The 12,307-nt window shown below is 40.8% G+C and overlaps 1 long non-coding RNA gene across 1 annotated transcript; it reads left to right on the forward strand.

Annotated features, from left to right (window-relative positions):
* Window positions 1–8,563: 8,563 nt before the first annotated feature.
* LOC311053514 lies at window positions 8,564–11,883 on the forward strand. The gene is made up of 3 exons (XR_014601645.1): window positions 8,564–8,695; window positions 11,187–11,263; window positions 11,822–11,883. It is a non-coding gene; the product is annotated as an uncharacterized lncRNA (long non-coding RNA).
* Window positions 11,884–12,307: the final 424 nt, after the last annotated feature.

Genomic DNA, 12,307 nt, shown 5'->3' on the forward strand with positions numbered 1-12,307 from the left:
CCTGGACTCTAGGTGGTGCATCAATGCTCTTTGAGGTGGCCAAGTACAACCCTAAAACATCAGTGTGGACAGAAGTCGCTCCTATGCAGATTCCACGTAATAAATCAGCTGCTTGTGTTCTGAATGGAAAGATCTATGTTACAGGTATCTTACTTCTATTTAGTCAGTGGTGGAAGAAGTACTCTGTTTTCTTTTTTACTTGAGTAAGAATAACAATACCAGAATATAGAAATATTTTTTTACTCAAGAGAAAGTACAAAAATATAGGCATAAAATTCATATGTACTTGCAATACTAAACATAAAAATACTCAATATGCAGAATGGCCCCTTTCACAGTTTCACAGTTGTATATTGAATTGTAATAAGTAATGCATTAATGTATTCATCACTGTAATGTTAGATCTGGTACAGGTGGAGTAGCTGTGTAGCTCAACCTATAATAATAATCATCATTTATCAGTTAATGTTTGTTTAGTATAAATAATCAAAATGAGCAACATTAATAAGTAAGTAGTAAACTGTTTAATTGCAAAAATAAATAAAATAAAGTATTTGCCTCTGACTTGTAGTGGTGTAAAAGTACAGTGCTTGAGTAAATGTATTAAGTTACTTTCCACCACTGATCTTAGTTCCATAGTAGACTCACCTAATAAAACACACTAACAGTTACTATCCTGTTAATTTGTGTTCGTCTATAGGTGGTCTGTATGATGATGAAAGGACAATGGAAAATAGGATGGAGTGCTACAAGCCTAAGACCAACCAGTGGACCATGTGTGCCCCCATGCAAGTGAAACGCTTCTCGCCTAGCATGGCTGTGGTGGATGGATTGATCTACGTACTAGGAGGGAAGGACTTCGCTGTCGACGATTATGATAGGTATGACACTGCTGCTACATGAATCAGGGTTTCCGCTAGGCATTTTTTGGGCCGGCCACCATGGCTGGCAGGATTATATTTTACCGGCCAAAGAATACATTTACCGGCCATATATTATAATTAACGTCACATGCGTATTTGCACTGCATACATGCACCCAACTGATCATTACACCTTGTTACGTTAGAGCTGCGCTTCTTTCCACTTATCACAGATGCAATCTGTTCCTGTTTTTATAGATAACTAAATTATATGATCTACTATAGTCTATATCATGCAGAGATGTTGCGTGCCAAAAATGAAATGAATAAAGTGGGCATGAGTGAACTGCTGCGAGTCGAATACCAAAACTCCCGCTCGCGGCTCGTCCCCAAACAAAGTCGCCCCGGGGAAAATCCGGCGGTGTTCCTAAACATATCAGTAAACTATGCCTAACCCTAATCTTATTCCTAATCTTAACCTCAGTAAAACTATACCTAATCCTAAACCTATATCTACCCTTATCCTCAGTAGGCTAAAACAAATACAAGAATACAAGAACCGCTGGTCCGACTGAAAAATGGGGGCGAGGGTGTTTTGGGGCGAGTCCTAATTACCCTTCGGGCTGTGGTTTCCCTGCGCAACACCGTCGCACAGTATAAACAAATGAATATATATTTTGGGCTTTACATCGATTCTCATTCAACCTTGATATGCAAAAGTAGGTTTTGTTTTGTTTTGTTAACGTTAATTATATATGTCATGATGTGGCCTTGCGCGAGGTTGATTACTTGCCTCTATAGTTGCTTTCACCAACTTTCACCACTTTATCCATTGCAGACAGACAGTCACTGTGATTGCATAATATCCACGACCCACACGTGTTCGGAACGAGTCCCTTTATCGACAATTGGGTCCGGCTTGGTACAGGTTCTATCACCTCGGAAAATCCCGGTTCTGTTTATCAACACCCGAGCGAGCCAGAGCAACCCTACTCAGCGCTGATCAGGAGGAGACACAGCTGTGTCTCTCAGCTGTGCTCAAAAATAGCAGACATACAAGCTCACAATGCGACGCGTTGCGACGTGCTGTGAGCTTGTAGCTCTGATATTTTCAACGCGCGACACCATCGTACAACAAATAGGCTATTCTATAACTGCAGCGCACAGCAGCAACCGAGCAGGCTGTCGGAATTAAACCACAGTCAGATCATGATATAAACTTTAAATGATTATGATTGTAACGGTTGTAGCCAACTACTTTAATGCAAATAATAATATTAATAATAGGCTTAAATGATAAAATAGCCTCATTTTCCCAACCGGCCACGGTGGCCGGTGGTGTTTATATTTACCGGCCAATTAAACATTTTACCGGTCAATGGCCGGTAAATACCGACATGAATGTCTGAGAAAAGGTGTCGTTTGGTCCACACCAGACATGTCTCTCACGGTTGTTTGTTTGTGTCTCTTCATGTAGTTCTCTCCGTAACATCGAGTGCTACTGTGAAGAGAAGGACACGTGGGAAACTGTGGGGCAGATCTCTGATGCTTACTGCCGTGTCAAATGTGTCTCTCTCAAGCTGAGAAGGGATTATAGTCAACCCATAGATGATGATGACTAGAGTTGGGGTCCAGAACCGGATGGACCGGATCCAACATTGAGCAACCGGAATCTGTTCCATCACATTTGGAACCGATTTGTCACTCTGTCAGATGCTGGTATGTGGACTTCATGTCTGCTATACAATTACAACACTAGTGGTTCTCAAACTTTTAATTTCAAGGACCACCATAACTCTTTGAGTGTAAGGTCCCATTTAGAACCTGCATGGTATTGTCCGTTTGGCTGGGACCTAAGGACAAACGGACGGGTCCCAGCCAAACCTAAGGACAAACGGACATACCATGTATGGACATCACTATTATGTCACAAGTACAAATACAGATGGTATATATACTGTAAGACACAAAGGGTTAGGCCTAGACACAAGCTGACACGTCATGTAATTCTGGATAGCACCTTTAAGTTCGACAAACACATCAGTTCCGTTGTTAAAGCTAGTTTCTTTCAACTCAGACTTCTCGCTAAGGTCAAGGCCTATCTCCCCCGACCACAACTAGAAATAGCTATCCATGCCTTCATTTCCTCACGACTCGATTACTGCAATTCCCTCTACACCGGTCTAGAACAGTCATCTATCAGGCGCCTACAGCTGGTCCAAAATGCTGCGGCCCGCCTTCTTACTGGCACAAAAAGACGTGAGCATATCAGTCCAGTCCTAGCCTCACTTCACTGGCTCCCGGTCAATTTTAGAATTAATTTTAAGGTCCTTTTATTTGCTTTTAAATCTCAACATGGGCTAGCTCCACCATACCTCGCTGAGCTTATAGAACCACATACTCCAGCCAGGGTCCTAAGGTCTGCTGATCAGTCATTACTGATCGTCCCTCGAACCAATAAAAGGACCAGGGGTGGCCGCGCTTTTGCTGCTGCCGCCCCCGCACTTTGGAACGGCCTCCCTCTCCCCATCCGATCCGCCCAGTCCATAGGGTTTTCAGATCCCTCCTTAAAACCCACCTTTTCTCTCTGGCTTTTAATTGCCCTTGATCCACTACTGTGTCTTAACAATGTATTGTTTTTGTCTGTGCGCCTACGTGCGCTTATTGAATTATGTTGATGCTTTGTTTGTCTCAACCCTGTACAGCACTTTGGTCAGCTTCCGTTGTTTTAAATGTGCTTTATAAATAAAGTTTGATTTGATTTGATGTGAAGTCCGGCTTAGCCTGGATCTGGTAGAACCAGGGGTCTATTTCACGAAACCTGGATTAGGCATAAACCGGGTTTAAACCGGGTTTACTCGGCTATCCTGGCTTAAATGAAAGCTGAGTTAGCTCGGCAGATTAATTTAGCCAGTAAACCTGGATATGTTTATCCATGATCCGGTTTCACGAAAGAAAATTGATGCAATCCTGCCTTAGTTACTATGGCAATTTAGCTGTGAAGTTAGCCTGGTCCGGACCAGGCTAACAGCCAAGCTTTATTAATCCAGTGCCTTGTTCTTCAAGTTTTGTGAAATAGCTGTTAGTCCAATGACTCCAATCGTAAACCAATGAGTTTTTCCACACTTATTCAATTCTCATTCAAATATGTTCCAAACCGTCTCCTCAGGTCATCTAGTGCTGACCTCCTCAAGGTGTCAAAAATGAAATATAAAAAATATGTTGAAGCAGCTTTCTGCTGTTATGGGCCAACGGCCAAGCTCCCATAGACCAATTATTTGTTTACAAACATTGAGACTGGACGCACATGTAATGAATTCCCAACAGATCCCCAAACCTGCTGTTTTGTGGTTCTGCTGGTTTCAGTTAATTCAGCCTCCTCTGTGTGTAGGCTAGTGAGGTGCGCCCTAGCGAGACATATGTACATCATCGCGCAACGGTATTGCGCACCGAGAACAGCTGACATACAAGCTCACAACCGCGTCACGGATGCGACCGCTGTGAGCTTGGAGATCTGCTATTCTCGGCCGTTCTCTGCGTGGGAGACCTTCTGATCTGGTGCCATGATCACAGAGCACTCCCTCCGTTCTTATGACAGACACTGGAGGAGGGGTTTGGAGGAAACTGCTTTGAGTTGTTATCATTATTTACACACAACAGAAACCAAGGATTATATATGTCAAGAGGGAGAGATCACAGTAAACATCCTAAGCATTCTTCCTCCACACTGGGAGAAAAACATCATCTGAAAGTTTGATGGGAAGCATTTTAACACGTGAGGCTGTGACCACTTTTACATTACATCTTATGAGCGGTGGAGTTATTTTGCTGCTGACCTGTGCGAGCATATACTGTTTCATATCAGTGTGACGTTGTCTGTTAAGGCGTCTATTACATATAAGACAGACAACGACCACAGATAGCTTTAAAACAAGTTCAAGACCCACTTTTTTACTCTTGCTTTTAGTTGATTACATTGTATTTGTTGTTTTGTTCCTGGTATTTTCCCAAGAGGTTTGACCCGGAAGGGCAAAGGTTTTTGACCTTAGGTTACTGCAGGTTACCGCTATTCAAACAGCCTGTGGCACAAATTAATTTATCTGATCAGTGTATGGAACCCCAAAAGATGCTGTTTGCACGGTGAAGTAAATAAATAGTTTTTTGCATGAAGAAATGCCTGCATGGTATCATTAGAACACTGAGTCACAGCGAGCGGTTTGGTATCAGATCAAACATAGTGTCGGCGCGTCAGCCAGGTCCAACCACAGGTTCATCTCCTCAGTAGCTCTGTATGAGACAGGAGCTCCTTTAATAGTATCCATAAAGTAACGCTAGTCCTCCCTGTGCTCAGATGTTTGACATTCTAGTGGTCAATAAACTTTAAGTGACGGGTTGAAACAAGCTTCTTTAGTTCTCTGCCATTTTCCCTCTGCGGCCGAAACGGGAGCAGTACTGACACCTGCTGGACGGAGGTTGACTGGACACAGGCTGAATAAAAAAGTGATTTAAACTCTTGTTTCAACACGTCTGCTTACATTCTATTAACCTCTAACATGTCAAACATCTGAGAGCAGGAAGAAAGACCTTTACCATTTTGATAGGATGTGTGTAAAAAGGTACAAATCTGTACTGTTGGTGGAGGGAGAGGTTCTGATAGGAGATAAGACAACCACAGACCACAGCACCAGTATCTACAGCACAGACAAGAGGGTTTATCAGTGTTAGAAACCCTTTTAGGTCTACTCACTGTATAGGGATGGATTGGTAACATAATGAAACACAGTTTGTATAACCGGATGTTGAGCAATGTTAAACAAAAAACAACAATGTTACAATTCATACAGTGCAAAAATACCATATAAATACAAGCAGCGATTAAAACATGCATAGCAGAACATAGTGTGGTAGAGACAATAGTTGTGATGTAACTGTTTAACTGTGTTCAAAGGCCAGGGAAAATAAATAGTAGAAGTCTTTAATAGTGATTTATAAATGTCTATGGACTGAGAGGCTCTTATATTAAAAGAAAGGCTATTCCAGAGCCTCAGGGTGTCCACAGTGAAGGCTCGGTCGCCTCTAGACCTTTTTTTAGTCGTGAGCTCAATTAGTAGCAACTGATCAGCTGACCTTAGGGGTCTGCCTACCTAACTACTCTAACCAACCAATGTTCAAACATACATAAGTGACAACCCCTCCTTACCTAGTGTGTTAACAAAGGTTCTGCCTACAGTACATGGTGTCTATGTATAGAGGCCTCTGTGTTTCCTGTTCCAAGGCAGCAGCATATACAATACAAGAAGAAGAACAGATGTATAATAAATACCTAAAGTTGCATGACATTCTCATGCATGTCTCTACTACTGTAATGTACTTAGTTCTGTCCTTCATAAGTAAAGCACTGACAGAGTCACACTACAACTTGTTCAGAGTTTTAACTATAACCAAGATGAGAAAACATATCACTACAGGTTTAATATCTTTACACTGACTCCTGGTAACTTTTAGGATTGATTTTAAATGTGTTTTAATAGTTTTAAGGCACAATTGTTTATCACATTCATACCTTTTAGATCTCCTGTCCAAATATGTTACAAATCGTCCCCTCAGGTCATCATACTAACCTTCAAAAATGTATTATTAAAAACATGTTGAAGCATCTTTCTGCTTACAAACAGTATAAGACAGGCAACCATCATAGATAGCTTTAAAAACAAGCTCAAAGACCCACTGTTTCACTCTTGTGTTTATGTTGATTCCATTGTATTTGTTGTTTTGTTCTTGCTATTTTCCTGTATTGTTTTAATTAGATCTTTGTCTCCTTTTGATTTGTTCTTCATCTTGTTTTTAATCTTAATGTTTGTGTTGTTTAATGTTGTGTTCATGTTCTTTTGCTTAGATTTCTCTTTTGTTGTTGTTTTTATATATAAAGCCCTTTGTGCTGCATGTGATGTGATGAAAGGTGCTTCCTGTATACTAATAAAGTTTATTGTTATTATTATTATTTCCACAGACTAGTCAGGTGATGAGGATCCACCAGACATCACTGTAAAGCAGAGACAGCAGTGTTTTTAGAACCAGCAGCCTCTACAGACCTCTGCCACAGCAGATCAAGAAACAACCAACTGTACCCGTAGACGAGACAGCTAGACCACACCACTCCCAGGTCCTACAACACATGTCTCTGAGGTATACAACCTTATCAACTTGTCCAGTGGGGGGTCTGGACCCAACTAATGATTTAGGGGTTTATCTTTAATGTTCTCACTCAACAGTAAACAAACCAACATACAGTAGTGTTTGATTTTAAAATAGTTTTAATAGTTTTTAAGGCACTTCATTGTTCTAAGCCCCTTCATACCTTTTAGATTGCCTGTCCAAATATGTTCCAAACCGTCTCCTCAGGTCATCTAGTGCTGACCTCCTCAAAGTGTCAAACATGAAATATAAAAAATATGTTGGAACAAGCTCCCATAGACCAATTATTTGTTTACAAACATTGAGACTGGACGCACATGTAATGAGTTCCCAACAGATCCCCAAACCTGCTGTTTTGGGGTTCTGCTGGTTTCAGTTCATTCAACCTCCTCTGTATGTAGGCTAGTGAGGTGCGCCCTAGCGAGACATATGTACTTCATCGCGCACCGAGAACAGCTGACATACAAGCTCACAACCGCGTCACGGTCACGGATGCGACTGCTGTGAGCTTGGAGATCTGCTATTCTCGGCCGTTCTCTGCGTGGAAGACCTTCTGGTGTCATGATCACAGAGCGCTCCCTCCGTTCTTATGACAGACACTGGAGGAGGGGTTTGGAGGACAACTGCTTTGAGTTGTTATCATTATTTACACACAACAGAAACCAAGGATTATATATTTCAAGAGGCAGAGATCACAGTAACAATCCTAAGCATTCTTCCTCCATACTGGGAGAAAAACAGCATCTGAAAGTTTGATGGGAAGCATTTTTACACGTGAGGCTGTGACCACTTTAACATTACATCTTATGAGCGGTGGGGTTCTTTTGCTGCTGACCTGTGCGCGCATACTGTTTCATATCAGTGTGACGTTGTCTGATAAGGCGTCTATTACATATAAGACAGACAACGACCACAGATAGCTTTAAAAACAAGTTCAAGACCCACTTTTTTACTCTTGCTTTTAGCTGATTACATTGTATTTGTTGTTTTGTTCCTGGTATTTTCCTGTATTGTTTTAACTCATTCAATGCCATGCTTATTTATGGCAGTTTGGCTCTGAGTGCCACAGGCAAAATTCATTGTAAAAAAAAAAAGTGCTTAGGAAGCGAGATACAGCCTTTTTAAGTTATAGGTTAAACAAGGAGTGGATGGAGCAGCACATCTTCAAATCATCATATTTTGGGTTCTGAACATGTTTTTTTTTTCTTTCTTTTTTTTTCCCATGACGTCATGTGGCGCACGGGGCGTCAGGCCACGTGACGTCTTAGACGTCATGTGGCACAAAATGAGAATTTGATCTTTGCCTCCTTTTAATTTGTTCCTGATCATGTTTTTGGTCTGTTTTTGCTTGCATTTCTCTTTTGTCGTTTTTTTAAATATATAAAGCCCTTTGTGCTGCATGTGATGTCATGAAAGGTGCTTCCTGTATACAAATAAAGTTTATTATTATTTCCACAGACTAGTCAGGTGATGAGGATCCACCAGACATCAGTGTAAAGCAGAGACAGCAGAACTAGCAGCTGCTACAGACCTCTAACACACCACAGATCAACCAGATGAAGAAACAACCATCTAGACCCAGAGAGGAGAGACAGCTAGACCACACCGTGTCCACATCCTACAACACATGACTCTGAGGTATACAACCTTATCAACTTGTCCAGTGGGGGGTCTGGACCCAACTAATGATTTAGGGGTTTATCTTTAATGTTGTCACTCAACAGTAAACAAACCAACATGCAGTATAAGTGTTTACAGGGTATCTGTATGTTTATATTTAGATTACGTAAGAAAGATATTGTGAAAATAGTAGATCTACAAGCTCACACTGCGAGGCGTTATGAGCTTGTAGATATTTAACTCACAGGACCCATTTCAATTCGCTTACAAGCAGGGTCGTAGTACAGAGGATGCAGTTGTCACATTGGTTCACGTCATCTCTAAACATCTTGACAAACCAAAATCCTATGCTAGAGGACTTTTCCTAGATTTTTCTTCTGCTTTCAACACAATACAGCCGGACTTGCTCCTCACTAAAATGGTTCAGTTACACATTAATCCTTTTGTTATTCAGTTTTATCTTAAGTTCCTCACTGACAGAATTCAGTATGTAAAGGTAAACAAGACACTCTCCTCTCCCATCAGGACCAGAGTTGGTGCACCCCAAGGTTGCATTAGCTCTCCTGTATTGTTTACTCTTTACACGGCAGACTGTAACACCTGCGAGTCAAATCAGTTTCTTCTGAAATATTCAGATGACTCTACGCTAATAGCTCTGATGACTGACAGTGATGACCCGAAACAGTACCAGTGTAGCGTTGACCGGCTTGTGGAGTGGTGTGACAAAAATAATCTGATTATCAACACTAAGAAAACTGAGGAAATTATATTTGGTCCTGCTCCCGGTGATAAGACACCACCGGTGACAATCCATGGTTCAGCTATTGAACAGGTCCCATCTTACAAATATCTGGGGGTGATGATAGATGCCACCTTAGCATGGTCATCTCATATTGATTATATTTGTAAGAGGATACAGCAGCGTATGTACTCCCTACGCCGACTTAGATCGTTTGGTGCTAGCAGTCAGATCTTGTCTCTTTTCTATGCGTCTGTTGTTCAAACTGTGATGTTGTACTGTAGCACGGCCTGGTTTAACAGCCTATCAATGGTATATAAGAACAAACTGTATAGCCAAATTAAGATCTGCGCTAAAATAGTTGGTAGGCCAGTCGAGGCTGTGTTACGTTCCTTTAAAGAGGCCCAGATCAATAGTATGCTTAGAAGAGCATCTCCTCTGACCCCTTACATGTTTTAAATGATGAATATCAACTGATGCCCTCCGGGAGGCGGTTTAGAGTCCCTAAATATAAGAAAAACAGGCTAAAGAACTCTTTTGTACATCAGTCTGTTCTGCTTTTAAACCAAAGTCGGTAAACCAAGAGGATTTGTTCTACTGTTCTTGTTTCTGTCTGCTTCTGTGATGTATGTCCTGTAATGTACTTTGTGTAATGTATTGTGTATGTCCTGCCTGTATCTTGAACGGTGACGTCATGGACACAAAGCAAATTTCGGTGAAAGCTGACAATAAAGTTGTATCGTATCGTATCGTATCGTAGATCTGCTATTTACCCAAATCACTACTCCCAAATACCCAAATCACTACTTTACATAACAGGTTTACAAGTGAGTGTGTAAATGTGTCCTCACTCCTCACATCTATAGGCTACACTATATATATATATATATATATATATATATATATATATATATATATATATATATATATATATATATATATATATATATATATATATATATATATATATATATATATATATATATATATATATATATATATATATATAAATAAAAAAAGACACAGACCTCACCCCACACACCCCAAAGTGAAATGGATCTTTTTTTGGACCAGAGCCTTTATCTCTCAAGATGAGTTTAACTTTATGTTCACTAACATGTATTATCTGTCTTATCCTGGTCAATCACTAGCATTTACAACTTATTACAACTGAACACAGTCTGTGTCTCTAGAATATAATCTAATGAAACATCAGTATAATATTGATCCAGAGTTAATTAATAACAAAGTGATCATTGTGTAAGAGAGTCTCTTTACATCCTGTTCACTGGTAGAGATTAAACTATAATAAATATGTTGTTTGTTCATAAAGTCTTTAATCTATGATCAGTGAAACATTATGAAAGATCTGTTTACTAAACAATGAACACAATAATATGTAGAATTATTATGTTTATGTTTTATCATTAACTGTTCTATATACAGCCATCTAGTTGGAGAAATCACTTCAGTTAGACTGAGAACCTGGTCCATTATATGTTGTTAGACTGCCATCTAGTGACCAAACACAGTAATGACCTAAGTACTTTATGCACATTGAACTAGACATGTAGAGAATGTAGACATAATATAATGTACACTTTAATGATATTAAAGTGTATATTATATAGAGATGAGACATTTAAATTGTGTTCATATTGAGGAGAGACATTGTAATAGTGACAGAGCTGTCATTCAGGGTAACCAGACAGTCATTCAGTTTAATGTTAATATTTATATATGTCCTCTCTCTCTCCTCATCTCATGCAGGACGTTCCAGACCAGAGCCCTCCAGACCTTCAGGTTCTGTTACGTTGACAACACGTGTGGCTTCACCTTTCTTAAGTGTAAGACCCTTCATTTGTTGAGCATGGCACCTCAGACATGCAATGGCTTTGGCAGCTGCTCTTTCCCAACCAGAGAACTTTCTTAGGTCTAGTAATGTCCCTTCTTCCTTAGTGTTTGTGTTGTACACCTGTTCCTTTTCTTCTTTTGCCTCCGTGTTATACCCCTAGCCTGGCATTGTCCAGACTGATAACGTGTATTCACCCTCTCGTTCCTCCCCGGTATCAGTCTGGACTTCAGCCTATAGGGAGTGAGTATGAGAAATAAGAAAATGATCGGGCCAATCAGTGACTGCGTCTCAACTGCTGTCCGTACAACAGTGAAAAGCATCAAAATAATGTTCTGATTTCTCATACTCTCTCCCTATTGAATAGAACGTTTGTATAGACATGTCCTCAGAGACAGAACGTTTATATAGACATGTCCTCACAGACAGAACGAAGCGTCTCTTGTGCTCCTTGTTGTACGAGTGAAGGGACTGGAGTCTGTTTAGCGGGGCTGTTGTCGTCATAGTGTCAACAGGATATACCAGTCATGTATCTGGGCTTTCCTTTTGTCAGGTTGATGGTAAGCTGCCTCTGGCTGGAGACCGGCCGGGGAGATTCCCCACAAGGACTGACAGGTGAGACACAGGCCTCAGGCAGCCGCTTATTATCCAGAGAGCTTTGTTGATGCAGCATCAACCTTCTTTGATTGATTGATGTACTTTATTTAGTAAGACATGACAACAGTACATGGAAGTACAATTCACTATACAAGGTCTACTAAACTGGAAGACTCATTAAGCACTGAGCTTGTTTAAAATGAGTCCCCACACTACTGATGCGACGGTCAGGTTTTTCATACCCCGCCCTGCCCGCCCCGCCACGGAACCGAACCCGGCCCAACCCGCCCCGCAAAACAATATATAAATCAACGACTCGGCCCGCCCCGTGAGTGAGTGTGAGTGAACTGCGGCGTGACACCGTACATCACACATCAGTATAAACACATTAATATATGTTTTGTTTTTTACATCTCATTCACCCTGACAAGCACTTGCAATG

This window comes from Gymnoscopelus microlampas, assembly GCF_963454915.1.
Source record: "Gymnoscopelus microlampas genome assembly, chromosome: 10".
NCBI classification, from domain to species: Eukaryota; Metazoa; Chordata; class Actinopteri; order Myctophiformes; family Myctophidae; genus Gymnoscopelus; species Gymnoscopelus microlampas.